General features: G+C 31.4%; 1 pseudogene; it reads left to right on the top strand.

Moving 5' to 3' along the window:
* Window positions 1-19,434, top strand: part of LOC149579479 (cell division control protein 2 homolog D-like) — a 39,139-nt pseudogene extending 19,705 nt beyond the window's left edge.
* Window positions 19,435-21,083: the final 1,649 nt, after the last annotated feature.

Genomic DNA, 21,083 nt, shown 5'->3' with positions numbered 1-21,083 from the left:
AGATTTAATAAGGTTGATAAAAGTTGTTTTAATTGGAAAACCGATTCACATCCCCATCCCCCCCCCCAACAGTTATCTTGGTGGACTTTAATTTCTAACATGTCCTTCTCACTATTCCTTCGATCAACTCAAGATAAGTAAGAATACAAATATTTTTGAAAGGTTTTACCAATATTATTTAACTCTTTTTATACAAAGCATATAATGGGAAAGATGAATCTCTTATCTACACTTCTAACTTAAAGTTGGAAAAAGTGGTATAAACAAACTCACATCATCACGCATGCTAATTGAAAACATACCAACTTAGATCTATTTCCTTTTTTTTATATTTTAAGAATAGTTATGAAGCACAAAGACTCCTACGCAAATATTCAAAGATAAATCTCTACTATTAGGGCACACAGACTTCCAAAAGTAGTTGGTTTATAAACTCTAATCCTATAGGCTATTCTAGTTCACATACATAAAAGTAGCTTACTTCTAATAATTTATATGCATATGAGACATACATGAAAAACTACAATCACAACTTCTAGTTTGTATCACAACAATTGCTTTTAGTCAAAAATCTGAAATAAATTTCTTCTCATACTCACTTTTCTCTAAAACCACATAAGATTAATATGAATTAAAAATAGTAAACACAAATTACAATCATAGTTTTAAATTTGAGCTATCACAATTGCTTTCAGTCACAACTTCAAAATAAATTACTCTTTATATTCACTTTTCTTTCAAACTTTTACAACAAATAACATTTATATTTTCACAAAAAATGGAAGATCTCTCTTGCATATAAAAAATATGATTATTTGCAATGAAGGGCAATCCTTTATATAGGCAAAGGAGTGAGATAAAAATGGAGAAAATGTGGAATAAAATTAACCACCTTGGCTAACTCAAAATAAGAAAGAAGATTTATTGGCTTACATGATTGAAGGTACATGTAATCAGCTTACATGAAAATAAATTACATGCAACCTATCTTCTAAAACTACAAATATTAAAACACTTAAAAAAACTTGAAGAAATAACTGAAAATGTTCAATCAATCTAAAAGATTGGTAATGAAAGCCTTGTATCTTGTAATGCAATCATGAAGTATTGAAGGATCTAAAGTCACCATGTTTTGTGTAATTTCATTCACCTTGATTGGAGTGGTGCAACACTTCTTGATGATTTGGTAGTTCTTTGCAATAAACTCCCACAGGTTTTTTACAAAAAACTTGTAGGTTGAGAACTTGTTCATCTCTTGTACTTCCAACTAATTTTCTTCAAGTTTAGTATTGACCCATTGTGAATTTTGAATTCATGTCTTCATTTATCACCAAATTATCCTCTTCAATGAGAAACTTGTATTACATCTTCTTTAGATCATTCACGTTGTCAGTTTCTGCATTGTTGGAGCTTTTAAGGTCTTCTTGTACCTTTGTTTCCAACCTTTTATTTACTTGTGCCTTCAAGTGAAAGCCTCTCTGGAGGAGGAGGAACCTTAGTATGGTTCTTAGTTGCATAATTCTTTAAAACATTAGGATATGGATTTCTAGGTATATCCTTGTATGGAGAAACAAATGATCCTTGAGAGAATTTCTTCTTGAGAGCTAGAATTTCATTTGCTAATTTCTAAACCAATGGACTAGTTGAACTCGATGAAGAAGATTTCATAAAGGAATTATTCTTGAATTGGTTAGAATCCTTTTACATTTTTCTTGTAAGTATTAATTCATCTTCAATCTCCATCGCCAAAGATTATGAAAGCACCAAGTTTGTAGGAGAAACCCTTCTTAGCAACAAACTAACTTCTAGAAGTTGAGTGCTAATGAACAAACACTTCAAATTTTTAGTAGTAGGTTAAAAAGTAGTTGGAATCTTAGTGGCCATCTTATTCAATTTGGTAATAAACTCTCATATTCCTTATTACATATCCCTTTTCATTTGAGTGGGTTGTACTAGGTGGGAATTCTCATCCTTTCCTAGCTTGAATCTTTCTACAAATTTAGTTTTGAAAGAAGCCCAATCAATAATAGAATCAAGTTCCAAGTTGTAGAAGCATTCGATTGCTATGCCTTCTAAAGTCTCAATAAAGAGTCTTATAGAGACATCATCATATTCAACATGTAGAACTCCCACAACATGATAGAAGGCTTTTATGTGTTCATTCAAATGTTATTTTCCATCCTCGTAGAACTTGGAACAATTCTTACAAGAATCTTGAGAGATTGTGTGTAATGGTGACATGAGATTCACTTTGATAAAAGTTTCTCCCCTTGGACCAATAGCCATATTAATAATAAGTGGGATATGAGTAGAAGGGATTAGTTAAGCAACATGATTAAGAGGTTTGAAGAAAAACTAGGAATTCTCAATGTGAGTAGATGACCTCTTTTTAGAAAGAGGAAAACTTGTAGTTTGGGAAGAAGAAGGGATTTTGGTAAGAGAAATAAATTGAGGCTTTTGAGACCATTTTGTGAATTCTGTAGAACTTGTAGAATTTTCAGCCTTTTTCCTCTATGAATAAACATGTTCAAAACTCTCCAATGTGATATCCTATGATATCCAAACACAAATCAACACAAGGGTATAAAAATTCAAATGAAAGCAAGAGGCTTTTGAATGTGTTTGATCTCTACTGAATTTGCAAGAAGTTATTGGGTGGCTATTTTGTAAATGATAATTTATACAAATTCTATTACATAATATGATTACTAGCTATAGTATGTGAGACAAAGTCTCTCCTACCTTAAAGGGAAGGCTCCCCATTCTTATTGTTCCTTGGATCAACTCAATGTAATAAAGAAGTTTGGAGATATTTTTAAAGGGTGTTACTAATATTTTTTCCTCTTGTTTTAGGAAAGAATCCACTTACTTGCAAAGTGAGTAATAAGAAAGATGAAACTCTTAACTATACTTCGATCTTAAAATTGGATACAATGATACTAATAAATTGACACCAACTCATAGGTTGATTAAAAGCATACCAACTTAGATCTATGTCTATTTTCTACACTATAAGAACAACTATGAGTATCATAGACTCCTATGCTATTTTTCAAAGATAATTATCTACTATTGGGGTACATAGACTTATATAAGTAGATGATTTATAAACTCTAATCCTATGAGCTATTTCGGTTCACAAATATGAAATTACTTAATTCTAACAATTTGCATGAATATGAGACATCAATGTAAAATACAATCACACCTTCTCATTTGTATCAAAAAAATTTCTTCTTGTCACATCTTCAAAACACATTGCTCATCGTACTCACTTTTCTCTAAATACATACAAGACTAACATGAATTAAAATGGTAAACATAAACTATAGTCACAACTTCCAATTCAAGATACCACAATTGCTTCCAAGCACAACTTTGAATCAAATTGCTCAAGTTATATTCAATTTTCTTTGGAATCGTACAATAAATCATAGTTATGTTTTCACAAAAATGACAAAGCTCTCTTCTATATAAAAAATATGATTGTTTATAATAAACGTAAGTCCTTTATATAAGAGAAAGAGTGAGAAAAATGGAGAAAAGGGGGGAGAAACTCAACCACCTTGACTAAGTCAAGCTAAGAAGGAAGATTTATTGGATTACATGACTAAAGGTATGTGTAATTGGGTTACATGCAAATGGATTACACATAACCTATCTTTTGAAACTACTAAGCTAAAAACACTCAAACAAACTTGAAGAAAAAATTGAAAAATGCTAAATTAATCTTATAGATTGTCAGTAAAAGCCTTGTATTTTTTAATGCAATCATGAAGCATTGAAGGACCTAAAATCCCTATCTTATGTGTAATTGCATTTACCTTGATTGTAGTAGTGGGACACTTCTTAATGATCTGGTAGTTCTCTACAATAAACTCCCATAGTTATTTAGTATAGGTTGAGAACCTGTTCATCACTTGCACTCTTATGTAGCTCAAATTCAACATTGACCATATTGGTTAATTTTTAAGTCACATCTTCCTCTTTCACCAAATTATTTTCCTTAGTAAGAACATTACACTCTATCTACTTTAGATCATTCACTATGTTAGTTTCCATAGTATTGCAACTTATAAGGGCTTCTTGTATTTTTATTATTATCCTTTCAATTGATCATGCCTTATGACCCATGAGCCCTTGGTATTCATAGAACATTTTTGTAGATGGGATGATATCATATGTGACCAAGACATCCATGTTAGTTTTTGCCATTTTGTCCCATATGTTGAGATCTTTCTCCAAGGTTTTTAGTTCTTGATTGATTGAATAATATATATCATTGAAACTTTCTTTAGTACCCTTGATACTTCAAGAACTTTAAGAACATCTTTTATGGGCTGAACTCCCTTTGAGATGATTTCTTCAAATCAAGCCTTTGTCATTTCAGCTCTTTGATTTTCCTATTTTGAATGTGGTATAGTGAAAATGCATTGTAATGATTATTGTCAAATGATCTAATGGAGGTGAGTATTCTCCATCTTGAGCTATTCTATTCTTCTAGAGTTCCTCATTTTGTTTGGACAAGGTACAAACTACATCTTGTGAATCCTTCTTGCACCCCACCCATGTTTGTCTTATAGTTCAATTTTTTTGAACTTGTAATATGACCAATGAAGCTGTTTGGTCAACTTGTTTACTAAAGGTTGTACAATTTCAGCATTCTTGGCTTTCTTAGAATCAACTATGATTTATGAGACAACCTTTTACTTATGTCCCTAAAGATTGGATTTGTTCTTCTTTGGAAAATGATCATCTGGTGGTAATTTGATCTTCCTCTTCTTTACAGTAATATTTCCTAACATTATTGGTAAGCAATTATATTCTTTTGTTAAGACTAGGATGTGGCTATGATAGACATTGATCCAAATTATACCTCTTTTGTCATAACACATACCTTTGTTTGCATTGCTAGAATCATGTGAATTCTTGGTGATAATTGTGACATAAATATTTTGAAACCTACAATTTAGGTATCAAGTTGGGAAACTTGTCCCTCTATGAGAGTTAGAAAAGTAGAGAAAGATTGTGATAATAGAAGGACCCATAGAAGAGATATGCAATGCTTAAGTGTTCACTTTAGAAATAGGAGTTGTAGGTGTGAACATTGTATAAAAAGAATCCATATCGGTATCTAATGCAACCAAGAATGGTTCACCTGGTATAGATGGTTCTTAGTCACTTGGCCATTATGGAGGAGAATGAGATCACAACTTCTTCTTCCTTATTTGATTCCTATGCTTTGAGATAAGATGGAGAATAATGTGATGTTTGAATGATGACCTTTCCTTTCTTGAGCTTTAGTTTGAAACTCTTTTCCATCTCTGAAGTGGATGAACTCTCTTTCTTCTTACCCTCAACTTGATATTTCCTACCCATATGACTAAGATGGTTGTAATCTACATTGAATTACAATTTAATCCTCTTTGGACCCCTTACTTTTAACCATGAGTTTGTGTTCATCAAGATGGCTTGGAATTGGTCAAATATTTAAGTTGATTCCTTATGCTCCCATAGGACGAGAGTAGGAAGAAGCTTCTTAATTTGACTTCTTTGATATTCTTGGTATAAGATCATGTCATCATCCTCAATCCCTCAAAAAAGAGGGACTAAGTTGAGATCAATAATTTTCTATATGCGAGCTAGTAAAAGTCCATTCTAGTTACATCTATTTCACTTTGAAAATCTATCCAAACATGCTTCATGTGGTAAACATGGGTGAATGCCCTCTTCATTTTGGAGTTCATGCCTCTATAGTCAAAATTTATGTTGGATTTGAACTTCTTCAATATGATTAGCTAGAGTTCAAATTTTATAGGCTTGGATTTGTGCATTGTGGTCAATGAATACTTGCCTATCTGAATAGGATTTATGGACGATATCCAAAATCCCAACCTATGCTGACTAGTTTGATATGCCTGCACCACCATGAGTTGTCTTGAAAATTTCATGAGGATAATACTATTAGTAGGATAAATTCATAAATTCTAGGCATCTTCTTGAAAATAGCCAATTTTCATGTAGGTGAAAGTTGGAAACTGTAAAAACATGTGCCCATATTGACTTAGCTTTTCTCATGCTTCCTTAAACACCCTCTTCATTGCCAAATCTTTGCCAAAGTGACACTTGAGATGGCCATATAAGGTGTCCTATACTCTTATGTAGTAGTACTTATTTGAGCTACTCGTAATAGCTAAAAATAGGAACTAGGGCCATATCTCCCTTGGTAGAGAGTCCTAAGAATGTCCCCATAGTTGTTGTAATATAAACCAAATAGGAATTCACATGGAATGAGAGAGAGTTCTTCACACGAACCAATTATTCACATATTATTGCACTTATGATATCTCCCCAATAAATGTGTTCTCTCCTTTTGAGAACATGGTAGATGAATACATCCATGGCTCAAAGTGATTGGATTCTTTGAGGTCACAAACTTTGCGTAGAAGAGTGATCAATGCATTGACTTCTTGGGAGAAATCAGTCTTGAGCATTACTTTAGGTCATCTAGAAACATTTTCTCTTTTATTGATCAACCACTTATTTTTAGCATTCCTAGTGTAATTAGGCTTGTCCTCATTCCATAGATGCAAATAATTCTCTTTGTTCAAATCCATATACTCTAGACTTTTCAAAACTTTGAAAAATATTCTCTATCACATCTAGATGTAGACTAAAAACAACTTTCCCAACTTCATCTTTGACCGTTCTTAATTTTGCATCAAAATGATTTGCACATTCCCCTATGAAGTTGTCCTCAAGGGCTACCATGGGAAAGGTAGAGACCAAGTGAATGCTACTTCTCTTGATCCATAATATGTCTTACTAGGAAGACATCTCAATCCTTTACAACTAATCTGCCATGTCTACATGACCAAATTATATGTTTGTGATCTTATCACGGAAGGATGAAACTTGAGATGGGGCACTATGTGTTAGTTCGTTGTCATATTAGTATTTCATTTTTCCTTTTCCTTTTGTAGGCATGGATTTCTTAGACATATCTTGAGTTGCAACATGAAAGTTTCAAAGTGTGAAACATCATCTAATGGGATTAAATACATGAAATCTTTGGGATTTGAGTTACAATGATGGATTTATTTAGGATAAGTGTTCAAAGTAAGATTTAGATACTTTTAAAACATTTTTGAAATCTAGAAATGGTTGGAGCAACTTGTATTTTTGGGAAATAATAGCTAAAATAAGGTTTAACAAGGTGGATTGTATGTAAGCAAAATATGAATTTTCTTTGAATGGATTAAAATGTAAGTTGGGAGAATATGAATGTATGTGTATTAGGGTTTTATATTTTCAAAAGATGATCTTTTCTCCATAATTGGGTATTTGGGATACATTTACATGTGGTAATAACTCACTATTTTATCTTATGTAAATATGCAATTGGGTCTTATAAATCTAAATGCATATTTGGGGAATATATAATTTGGACAAATTTGGAGATGGATTGGATATGGAAGATGGAAGTATGGAAAGATAATTGTATTCTTTGGAAGAAAATTTCAACTTTCCTTCACAAATAAACTAAAAACAAACAAAAATAAACATGCAGAGTATATACAGAAATACAAAGCAAAAATGAAGAACATACCTCTTGCTTTGACTCAAATTGATAAGTTCAACACTTTGCTGTTGCATGAAAATTCATTTTTGGGATGAAGAACCTTTACATTTACAAAGAATGAGAGTTTTGAACTTATCTAGTAACTTGGAACAAAAATCTAGAGCCGCAACTAGTCAAATATAAAGCATTGAGCAAAATAATGCATCAAATAAGAAAAATGATCAACAAATGCAAAGGAAAACCAAATATTGCATGTTCTTGGAGAGACAAGAATAAAACTTGGAGCAAGAAGAAGTTGAAATGAAACTCTTTTCTCTAAAATTGGTTTTAGAAATGTGTTTGCATGTGTAGATCAAACTGCCTTTGAAAAATTCAAACTCCAACCCTAAACTACACTTTTCATGTGCAAATGCATTTGTTAAATGATGCAAATGTTATTGTAAATACCTTCAAAAATGCAGATTGCACTTCTCCAAGTGCTTTGCATGTTGGAAATTTCGTAGAGGTAAATACATATATTGAAAATGCAATAAATACAATATGAAAGTCTTTTAGCTTCAAACACCCAAGATAAACACACTTTTACAAGTGTTTTGAATTTCTAAGATGGGAGTATTTCCATGAATCAAGATTTTCCAACCTCTTTATATACGCAGTTTTGCTTTAAACACCCAAAATTGGGGTTCTTGTGAGAAAATGCATATTTGAAACATGCAATAGAAAAGGCAAAAAGTAAAACACCCAAGCAAATAGGGGTTTACATGGCCCAATGCATATTTAAAATGGAGTGTATATGTAATGAGGAAACACATATAAACTCAAACACCTAAATGGAGAGAAGAAGTCATGTCAACATACAAGCATTTGGTGAAAATTGAGCTTCTCCAACCTATTTACATATTTGAAATGAATAAGTATAACAAAATTGGGCTTTCCGAGATACTTTACAAATTACACATTTGCATATCTTGGAAATTGCACTATTTGAACTCATCTACATGTTTTAAAAATACATGTAAGGTGCAAATTGTGGTTTAGGAAACCATTTACACATTGCATATTTTCCTTCATATACAAATTGCACTTTTCTAAGGCATTTTTATGTTCTTATCGCATAAAAATACAAGCCTTAGAGTTGTCACACTTTTCTAGATGGATTACATGTTTCATTTTACATTTTGGGGTTCATAAAATGAAATGCATATTTAAAAGTGCATGTAGAACCACTTAGCCAAATTTTTTGATGAGTAACAAGTAATTTTGAAAGCAAAATCATGATTTTGAGAAGAAAATACACATTACATATTAAAAAATATGTAACACACAATATGAAATTGACTCAAAAATGTGCAATTTGCCTCTTGGTGTGAGATAATACAAGAAAAAAACACTTTTTGGGTGCAATCACATGTTTTATAACTTGTACAACTTATTGCTTCTATTTAGTGCATGTTCAATTAACCCACTTAAGTAAACATCAATTTTTGGGGTCCACATTTTATATGTCATGTGTAATTGGGTTGAAAAAGTGAGATTTTCACTTAAGTGATTTAAGTTAAAACAATAAAGTGCAACTCAACATCAAATTAGATTAAAAAGTGCACTATATAACTTAAATCACTTAAATTATAACTTAAAAGATTAAGAAGTGCAACTATATAACTTAAAAACATAATATAAAGTGATGTTAAGTCATATATTTCAATAAATGTAATATAACATCAAAATATAAGGTATAATATTTAAAATATGCAATTGAGGTTCTAAAACTTGATTACATATGCACTTAAGCCTTAATAACTTTTGATTAACAAATCCAATTAAGTCTCAATATAGCTCAAAATGATGATGTGATCAAAAGAAAGAGATTGAAGGAAACAAAAGACAAAAACAATCCAAACAAACACTCAGAAATACAAAAATTCTTTGAAGGCCTCAAAAGTCAAGTATAGGTTACCAAACTTAAATACAAAAATGACTTGACGAGAACCTTTAGTAACAAAGACTCTCTATGTGGATTGGGGAATATTAATTGATAGTTTTTCATCAATCATATAATGAGTTCCCTTAGAGATAGGATTCTTAATTGGAAAATTTTCATAGTGTTGCTTCCATTTTGTAATGACAAAATGAAGGACAATAATTACTAACACTTTAACATGAGAAATGACTTCAATGGAGTGTGGACTTAGGTCTCTAGGATAGTTTTTTTTTTTTTTAAAATTATCAAAATGAATCAATTTATCATAAGTATAATGATATTAGAGGGAAGATGTAAGAATATTGCAAAATTGACAAAGTTGTCAAAATGTTGGTTGACAATGTTTGTGCCTTTTAGTGTTCGACTCAACAACTTATTTAAAAAATTGAAATCTCCAATAACTTTGAAAAGAGTACTCAAATCACTAATTATTTTGGAATAAACTTTGTTAAATCTAAGATATTACAAGTTAGTCGGGCATCCTCATGTGACCAACCATACAAATAGTGCAATTTAGTGGATGAATGAATGTGGGGAGTTGATCGAATCAGTTTAATGGTGGAATTGGTGCTTGTGGGATGTGGAAATTTTTTATATATATTAATTTAGTTGGGAAAAATATTTTGAGAATATTTTATTTCAAAAACTAGCCCAATTAGGTTATTATATGAGTTGTTTATAAATAAGAGGAGTTAGGGTTTGCAACTTTAACTAGATTATCAAGTAGCCATAAATAGCTATTGGAAATGAATTATTTATACAATGTATATAAACACAACCCATGACAAACATATAATATACATACATACATACATACACACATACAATGCATGAAAAGGATAAAAAATGAAAATGAACATGTTTTATATATCAAATTATTTTGTATAGAATATGACATATGTCATCTCAAAATATAATGTGGCATATGTCATCTCAAAATGTTCCATATGACATCTCAAAATATAAATAACTACAATTTTTTGTAGGACATCCTATTCTATTGGTGGATCATTAGTCTCTTCGAAGTTCTATTTGGCTCTGATGGATCATGCATGATCACAAAAATGAAACCCTGGGTTATATTACTTTATTTATATGGTTTGTTAAAATAAAAAATAAAAAATCATATTTGTATTCAACAATAATACGAATGATGAGAGGGTTTCAAATCAGGGGCCGGATGTTATGATTCTCCCTCTCTCCCCTGTTCATCCTCATTCTCATCCTAAGGAGAAGGAAAAGGATAATACTAGTGGCAAAGAGGGGGAAGTGCTTGTCAAAAAAGGAGAAAATATTGGAGGAATTTCAATGTTAGGACTACGACGATGGGAATTTTTAGAGAAGCTATGAATCCTCAGATTCTGGTGGAAAACTAGTAACAACCCCAAATTAAAGAGCTCATTGACCTTGATATTTTGGCCATCACTGATAATGCTAGGGAGACAGGTATTAATCTTTTGAACAATGCTCATAACAACATGATTGATAATTTTAGATCAATCAAGTGGCTATACCATGAGCTGGAAGAGGTTAGAGAAAAGGTTTTTCAATTAGAAGGCAACAAGAAGAAGACAAAAAATGAGAATTAGGAGGTTCAGGAGGATAGAGTTAGTCTGTTTGAAAGGAGAATTAAGAATCTCAAAAACTATAATCATAATTTGGCTAGTCAGATGATATCTCTCCTCAATTCAATCAATGACAATATTTTCTCCTTTACTAGTGTGCTCAAAGACAGAGGACTACTAGTAGGTGAGGATGGAAAGGACAGATGTTGAGCCAGGTCTAATGAAGATATAGTCACTAATATCACCTTTACTAGTTTGGATGAGGAAATGGAGAAAATCCTAGAGAAAATGGCCGAGGAGCACTAAAAGATTCATGAGGCTGCCTAGACCATGCAGGATCTTGAGAAGAAGAAAGAAGAGTAGCCCTTTTGTCCTGTCCTTTTGTGTTTTAGCTGTCTCTCTTTAGGCTTTTTGTTCTAGCTCTTACTTTGTTCTGTTAAAGATAGTTTGTTTTTCTAGACTTTTTGTTGACCTCTGTTGTAAGCTGGGCCTCATGCTTATTATCAACCATTAGACCTATTTTATTCTAGCTCAACTTCTTTTGGTTATTTTTAGCCATGCTTATGTAACTACTTTTGGGTTTCAGGGTCCTTGCAAAACTTGTTTATCTTATCAAAAACAATAATAAATAATCAAAATTTAAAATTGAGCTCTTATGTACCTTGTGTATCTATCTCCTCATGTGGTCAAGAGTCTTAACGTATATCCTTGGTAGCAGAGGGAAAATGCTACCAATGTTAGATTCAACCTATACATGTTTACAACCATATGATTGATCTATGAGTGATAATATAGTATCAAATTCTTGGTAGAAAAATAAATTTATAAAATAATTGAAGTAACATTGAAACCTACCATTGGTGAACTTTCTTTAGGAAATGTCGGTTGGGTCAACAAAGATACAATGATTTGGAGTTGTACCTCCCTCAAACTAGGGCTTACCTACAACTCTGAAAAAAAACTTGATATAATCATGACTTGATCATATGTACAATTGATACAAAAACAAAATTAAGGAAATTTAGAAATAAATACACCATAGGGCTATTACTGCAAATTGAAATTCACGTGACTCTACTATGGTGAACTAGTTTCATAACATTATCATACATCACCCTTTGTCCAATAAACCATGTAAATTAAATTTTAGTATGCACAACAGACAAGTTTGCATATTCCTCAACACTCTAAAACACTTAATTACCTTCTCCTTGTCAATGTGTAACACCTGAACCCCCCCATTCTCCCTAGTGGTAGTTGGTGAAACCTACAATAATGTTTAATAAGATGATAATAAAAATTTAAAAATGCATATATGTACTAATATAAAAAGAGAACTAATGAGTACATAAAATATATGTGTCATGGAAGTATCAAGACCAAATGAAATGGCCAAAAGCATGGAATCCTCCTCCTATGCCATCCCCTCCTTTGCCAACAACTAAACATGAATGGACCACATATATACATAAATTTGTAGTCATTATAAGTAATTTATACTACAAATGTTAATAATTTAAATTATATACAATGTGACAAATTAAATGTTTAGTCTTATCATAATAGTAGGAGTCCATGACTCTTCTTGCCCATCCTCATCTCTCATGTGATGCACCTCTCCATGAGATGAAAATCCTTGTAGTGACTTGTGCTATATCATCAACCTCAAATACATAATCATATCCATTAGAATTACTTAGGGGACCCAAGCACAAATTATTGTACATAATGTAAGCATGGGGCACAAAAACATCTGAACCCATATAAGATGTTAAAGGGCCAAAATCATCAATACAAGGAGGCAACAATGATGGACTCTTCCTAACCATTAGATCTCTCAAGGTGTGAATGGATCTTATAGTCTATGAGATTACCTCTACAATAATATCGGTATTTATACTGAGTTTCTGGATTAGATTGTGTGAAGATTTTTTCATCCAATGATGAAAAAATCTTCACACAATCTAATCTAGAAACTCAGTATAACTATCATGGATTGTGGAAATCTAATCTCATTAATAATATCAGTATGTTGCATTATAGGAGAGTGTGAAATAATAGCGAGGGAGGGTGGGGAGGAACATATGTGTAGGATTTCACCTAGTGCACCCTTGATCTGTATCGAGGAGTGTCTAAGCCTATGTCCTAGTTCGGTTTGATACTTTAAGAATTATCTTTGTGAAAAATTACAAATTTAGCATATAATTTTCTAATAAAATATAATGAAACCTCCAAATTATTGTGGGATGGTCTATAAAAAACATACAACAGTAATTTTAGAAGTGCACACACATAACATCATTTGTGCACCATTTAATAGAAAATTAGGCTATTTAGGCTCGCTTTTAATCCTATTTTGGGATTCAAAAAAATGTTTCATATGTCATCTTTAGTTATATTTAGGTCCTAAAACCCATCTTAATTGATCTCATTGTCAAACTTGGCATGTATGGACTTGCACTAATGCAATGTAACATCATTTTGCACTGTAATCTCCTTCATGTTTTTTACAATGGAGTTCAATCTAGAAAACATGGGGCCATATGAGGGGATATTGGCATACATGTTTTGGAAGCCCATTAGTTAATTTAATTTTTGACTATGAGCTCCTCTAAAGGTCAAGGGTTTAGTTCCTCAACAAGTTGTGGCAAATTATTTTCATTCATGGTGGATTGTTTTGAGGTGGTTGTAGATTTTTTTTTTTAGGTTTGTTATTTGACAAGGTAGGATTTGTGCTTATTTTGAGTTCATGATTGGTTACATCAAAAAGATATGTAGTTACAATTAAATTTAAAAAATGATTAACAATGTTAAATTAAACCTTACTTTTTAGACAAAAATAAATAATTTCATTAAAAAGAGATAAAAAATAATTAAATATACATTCCTTGATGATTAAAATTTACAAGAATTAGATCCTATACCCAATTTGAGATCATGTATATGATAGAAACCAATGGTTTTTGGAATGAAAAATGAGATATGCTAGCCACAAGTTTAGTTTTTTAAGTCACATATATCAGGTTTTTGATATAAAATAAGATATTCCATAATATTGAATATTTGATATTATATTAAATCTAATTGCATATCACATAATTGATTAGGCCTATGAATTTTAATTACCTGTGGTCATATGTACTCACACCCACACATACTAAAAAGTTAATAAGCTTTTTAGTGCATTTTTGGACGAGTAAAAAAGGGTTTTTTTTTTCACATTGCCACTTCTTATCATACGATGCACATACCCCAGATCTTGTCACATTTATAACATGAGGATATTTTTAGAATTAGGAGTCATCTTAAAAAAATTATTTTACTATTATCAAAGATGTATACCATTTTTAGTACATAGATGATATAAGAACCACTTTGAAACAACATTCATTACTATGAACAAATCAACCTCTTTTATTGAGAATCACTCATTGTAGTAGGGTATATTTAAGTATCTTTTCTAATAATCATTATAGTTAATCTATAGGTAATATAAGGGATCAAATAAATTTCCACCATCGAGTTCATCTTGTTTTTACAAGGCTATATGTTGATAAGCTATTTTTACAATGCTAACATTCATTCCTACCTTGCTAATGTTTTCACACTAAATTATTTCTCATTTCATTATGATTATTGCTATCTATAAATATTCACATTCAGGATAAGATAAATCATTATCATAAATATATTCTCATGATGACAAATGATATAACTGATTACACAATGTTAACATTCATTTCTCTCTTTCTAACAACTCAATTCTAAATTCTTGCCGCTTCTATTTGCAAGTCATATTATTTCAACTTTTTTGATTTTCATTAGATAATAACTAAAATGTCATATATTGCATCAAACATAACAAATATTCAATTACTAAAAATAATCTCATCACAAAATAATATATTTTCTTGAAACTTTTCCAATGACTACACCAAATGCATTGGTATTAAATAACTTATTGCTAATTTGGCATGCATTCAATTTAAAAAAAGGCTATCAATGTCAAATATTAATACCTCAACATAAGGCTAATGTTAAATTTGCATTTAACAAATGTTAATTATTATTATTATTTAATGATGTTTGCTTTGTGTTGGTAAAAAAATTTGTCACTACAAGTACTTTTGCATAAATGACCCTATTTTCCTTATGGGTAGTAGCAAATGTTCCAATAGTTAGATAGACTATAATTGATCACTATCAAATTGTAATCTTCCTTTGCATTTGAGAGGGGTAACTCCCTCATATGATGGGTGTATTCATATTTTCAATGTAATTTTCACCTAAAAGTATGAAAGAAAAGAAAAGAAACTAAATAAGATGAACAAAAAGACCCCAGTGATAGATATACAAATACCAAATGGGATCTTACAAAGGATACTGATCATAAAGGGGATATGAGTACAAGATGAAACAATGATCAAAGAAGTATATCTAACCCCAAAATATGAAAGGATATACTATTCTAACACATTTAGATCAAGATATCAAGAAATTAGTGTAATTTATCATGTCCATAACATAGATTGAGAGATACTATCAAAGTCTATCAATAAACAAAGAGACCACCAATTTGACTTACGAAACACCATTAATCATAACTCATTAACACATTTCAAACATATGAATAAACACATTATTGATTACTTCCTTGAAGATATACAAATTCAAAGACACTTTGTACATAATGTAAATCCAAAATCCTTTAGAAACTTCTCTCACATTTCCTGTTCATAAGAGTTCTCCACCTATCTTATGTAATACCCCTTTGATATTTTACCTTTTAGTATTGATGTTAGAATCATTCACCCACTTTTCATGTTTGTGTTGGTTATTTTCATGAGGATTATGTATAAGTTATGATGTGATTTATGGTTATGAATTACTTACCCATACTTAAATGTGTATGTTCTACATATTTATTTTATATCTTTGCTAGACATGCTTGATATGGTTGAGGGAGGGATTTGTAGTCACCTATGACTCAGGTTCTAGATGATGTAAAACTTCTTGCCATTGTTATATATATATATATATAGGTTTGAAGGTGATACACATCAACTTTTTTGAATTGTCAAGATGAGTGCACCCTACCATAATATCTCAATAGTAAGAGAGGGGATAATATACAAAATCAAATCCTATGATTATCCATCATTATCCTAAATATGGACAAGTATCTAGTTAACTACCTATCTAAATTTGTCAAGGTGATGTGAATTTGTGAACCTAACCTTGAGCATGATAATCTATTGAGTTGTTTCTATGTGGTTCAGTCATGTGAGTTTTATCTTATGCTTACTTAGTGAAATAAATTTATTAAGATTAATTATGACTTAGTGTAATATCTCTGATTTAGAAAGTTCTCAGAACCAGGATGGGTATCTCATCATTTCAACCCTCATGAGTTGACAGTGAGATTTGAGGGTCTCAGCTATAGACTTTCTATTTATAGAAATTCTAATTTTTGATAGTTTCTATTTTTGGAAGTGTAGTGGTGGTGTGGTTGGTTGGTCATCATCTATAGAAGATTGAACTATTTATTGGTAGACTTCATATTTATTGTATTATTAACAAGGCTTCATTATTATTAATTCACTTTATCTTATCATATATTATAAAATGGTATTGTGGAGTTGAAGCTTCTTAAGTAAAGTATGCAATTGAACCTATGTTGCACAATTGAGATTATAAATATGACTCCCATTATGAGAATTCATCATCCAATTAAGTTTTTATTGCTTTCATATATTGGTAAGTGTTTGGTTTATGAATTCTTGAAGATTGTTGTTTCATGAATTATGCTTGACTTTACTACTAAGGTATAGAAACTTGAGCTAGGTTCTCATCTTTGATTACTATAATTGAGAATTTGATTTGTGTAAGGTAGTTGATTTGAAATTATGATTGGAGGAGTGACTTACATCTTTTTTAGAAGGTGGGAATTTCTAGATTATTTGGCACCCAAACCCTAGTTTTGGATCAACATTTTCTCTGTATTTTTGTATCAAGGATTGAGATACTTGAATTTTGTTGCATACTTCAATTAGTGAATGCGTATTTCCTTGTGCTATAATGAAAACTTTTGCTACATTTGGTATAGCCTTCTAAAACATTTGGGTAGTATTACAAACCCATATCTATCTATTAACAAAAGTGTAGATCTGGGAAAATTCCACATTAGACTATATGCTATTTTTGGCATAGGCATTCAATATCATAAGGTATTCTTCTATGGTTAGGTGTGTACATTTAAGCCATCAATTTGGAGCTGGAATTCTATGCACACATGCCAATATTGGTAATTTTTTGAAGGATTTTAGTTGTACATATTAACATCTACTTGCTATGAGTAGATCAACCTACATGCATCATGTTTCATTCACATTTCTAATGTAATTTTTTTTACTACAACAACATAGTTGACAATTAATAAATTACAATTTAATTACGAGTTTAATAGTGGAGTAGTTTATTGCATTTCATTTTAGCATTTAATTTCATGCTCATTTGCACACAAAAAAGTACCAAAAAAAGTAGAAAACACTAAAAAAATATAAAATGTTGAATCAATCTTCAACTTAGCTAGATAGAGCTATCCTAGTTCATTATAGTGGTATTCAAATATTTTTTGTCTACCCTATAGGAATTGGGCTCAATGATAGTTTGTCCATATATTTTTAGAATTGGCATTTAATATATCATGGATAAGAGTTTTATTTTGTGTAGGCCCACTTTACCTAAAAATATCATTCTTATCCACTTGGGGATGGAGAGCCAAATATTTAGTTTTGTACTATGGGTGATAGGGGTGCTAGAGATTTAGGTGGATTAGTTGGTACATGTTATAAGGATGATGACATAACTTTTGAGATTAATAGGGAGGCCATAGAGACATTTAGGGACTCGGTAGTTAGAAAACACCATGCTACAAATGTGTTGCAATAAATTTATGACACTCTAACAGATTGAACTCCCTCAAGGATGGACTAGGGAGAGGAGAACTCATGATGATTTTTTCAGCTCACATAGATATCAAGTTAATGATAAGTTCAAAGATGGTGATATATATAGAGAAGAGGACTAAATTAGGATTGATAATTGGGTCAAAAGGACTGGTTATATTGGTGCTTGTGATAGACCATAGAGACCTCATTCCTAAGACCTAATATGGATGATATTAGTATTGAGACTTAAGTTGCACCCTTTGTGGATGATGTAGTTACACATTTTTCTGAGTGGGATGCTCTTCCATAGGTGGTTAAGAAGACCCTAAATTTTGATAGATATTTGACATAAAAGTATGAGCATTCCAAAGCTACACACTACTACATTTGGATCCAAATTGTGATGACAGGCCATCAAAATTGTGATGTATAATTGTCACCCTAGTGATAGGACCATGAATTGGCTCCCATTGGATGAGTGTTGGACATTTGCTGTTGTAAATTATGAGAGGGAGATAATGTCATAATGGTGATAATTGACATTATAGTTTAAGATTCTAGTCAATCATTGTAATTATGATGTTAATGCAATAGTTGTGATGTAGAAGTAACATTTATCCATTAGGATGGGTTGTCATAATTGTGATGTGCTTGTGAGGGATGTATTGTGTAAGTGATGGCTAGTTGTTGAAATGTCCATCACAATTGCGATGACTAGTCAAATTATTTCTAAAAGAAATATTGCTTTTAACCACCGCCCATAATAATGGTGATGATTTGGTTGTGGCTCATGTAAATGAGATTGCTTAAATTTCTATGGAGTTGATGGATATGGACCTACTATCATTCATCAAGAAAACTATTCATGGAGGATCATTAATATATCCATATAATCATGTTGAGCATAACTGGTTAATTTTAGGAACATTGATAGGGCTAGCTTGGTGAAAGGGCTAATGTGGGAGCTTTGCTATGGTGTGGCCTACTACCATGACATTGGTGTTGCACATAGAGATCTTAAGCCCAATAATTGTCTTCTCTTTATTAACAAGGTAGGAGTCATCAAAATTAAGCTTGCAGACTTTGGATTGGAAAAGATGGCGAATGATAAAAAGAATTGTGTGATAGAAAGAAATGGGAAATAATGTGTCATTGTGGTATAGAGCTCCTAAGTTATTAATGCAACAAAAGACATACAATTTCTTTGAAATTGATGTTTGGGCACTTAGGTTCATATTTATAGAGATGGTCATAGGAGAAACCCTTTTTTGTGGGAAATGTCCAAAAGAGCATCTAATTATTTTATTTCAACACATGGGATGTTCTTCCTAGGAGATGATATACATATGTGTGTAGATTTTGAGCAATATTTTGGTATGTGGTAGATGGAGGTCTGGTTTGCAAAATTGGCTTGAAAGCACACCTGAAAAGATGGGATGCTCAGTAGGCATAGATTTTCTAAATGCACATCTACATAAAACCATTATTTTTTAAATGCACATCTACTTTCAAACAAAACTACCAAAACTCACGCGATAATGCACACAAGACAAGGCTAGATCATGACTAAATTTAGATAAGATTGGTACAGAAGGGCTACATATCTATTTCTTTACTACATAAAAACTTCTCTAGCAAAGGATCACATAAAGAACAAGGACCAATCCAACCATTTTACCATCTCTTCTAGGTCATTTTTTCCTTACCTGCAATAATTTAGATATATAAAAGGTTAGCTAGTAAAATAGGCTAGTCTAGAGATGAAATGCATTATTTTTTATTAAATATGTTTACTCACATAAAACTGACCATATAATTTATATTCTATTTCAACTTCCTCTCCAACCATTAAGTTTAGTTGCAAATGCAACATCAACCAACAAAGATTTAAAAAAATGCTTGATGACATGTATCCATTTCAAAATAGGAACCCATAACCCTATCAAATCTTTAATGACAAACAAAGATACTCGTGTGGGAGTCTAATTGGTGATCTTGAGATGATGAAATTGATGAAAGATTACTTAGCCTTCTTTGTCTAGGTACAAACTTATCTTCTTGGTCAAGTGTAGAAAACATACATAAATGTTCTTTTCAATGTCCAAAGCTAATTCTTAACTATTATGTTTGTAGAATTTAAAATTGTAGAAATTTCATATTGACCAAAAACTATAGCATATGAATTGACATTGCATATTGAACTATGGCCACCTTCTGCATTGCCTGAAACCAAGTGATTCACACTGTTAGTTGTCATGCAATCATAGGTTGATGTTGACCTTCACTTGGTTTTGAGAATAGTTTAATATTCTCTACTAATTAGGGCCAACCATGTGAAGGTGGAAGCTCATTTTTCCCCCCAACATCTAAATTCCTTGTTAACATCTAAAATCTTTAAGAAAGGATCAATCTTTAAAGTACCTGGAAGTTGGGTTACTCTTAGGGGAAGTCCATCTTCATTGCTCACATGATTAAATTTATTTAATTCTTATTAAAATAAAAAAGAAAACAACATTCACCTATTCTAGGATATATGACTTGAGGATATGATCACCTATTTCAACCTAGAATGTTCTTAAATGATATGTGTGACAAAATATTCATATTCATGTGGATATGTATGACAAAATATAACAAAAAAAGGTTCCAAAGCTACAAAAGTGACATCATTTTCCCATCTTCCAATGCATGTCATTTTTTTGTCCCATCCAAAATAAGATTCTGCCACTTTGAATCGAGAATGCATGTGCAATTGCTTTCTATATGCATGGATAATAGGTAGAGCTAAAAAAATGAACTACAATTACATTTATTTAATAGGTCTATTAAGTTTTTGAAATCATAGACCATCATGAACATTAAAACTCTAGTTTCTATGGCCAAGAAAATGTCCTCATCAAGCTAGCACATAGAAAGTCTTGATTTTTCTTGTATGCTAAGGACATTACCCTTGCCTATAAGAGTCAATGTTACAATGTTTGTGATGATCTATAAATGAAAGTATC

This window comes from Cupressus sempervirens, chromosome 1 (genome assembly GCF_028749045.1).
Source record: "Cupressus sempervirens isolate cs-2001-9-10 chromosome 1, ASM2874904v1, whole genome shotgun sequence".
In the NCBI taxonomy this organism is placed as follows: domain Eukaryota; kingdom Viridiplantae; phylum Streptophyta; class Pinopsida; order Cupressales; family Cupressaceae; genus Cupressus; species Cupressus sempervirens.
The sequence above is the reverse complement of the archived record's forward strand: the minus strand, read 5'-3'. Positions and strand labels throughout refer to the sequence as shown.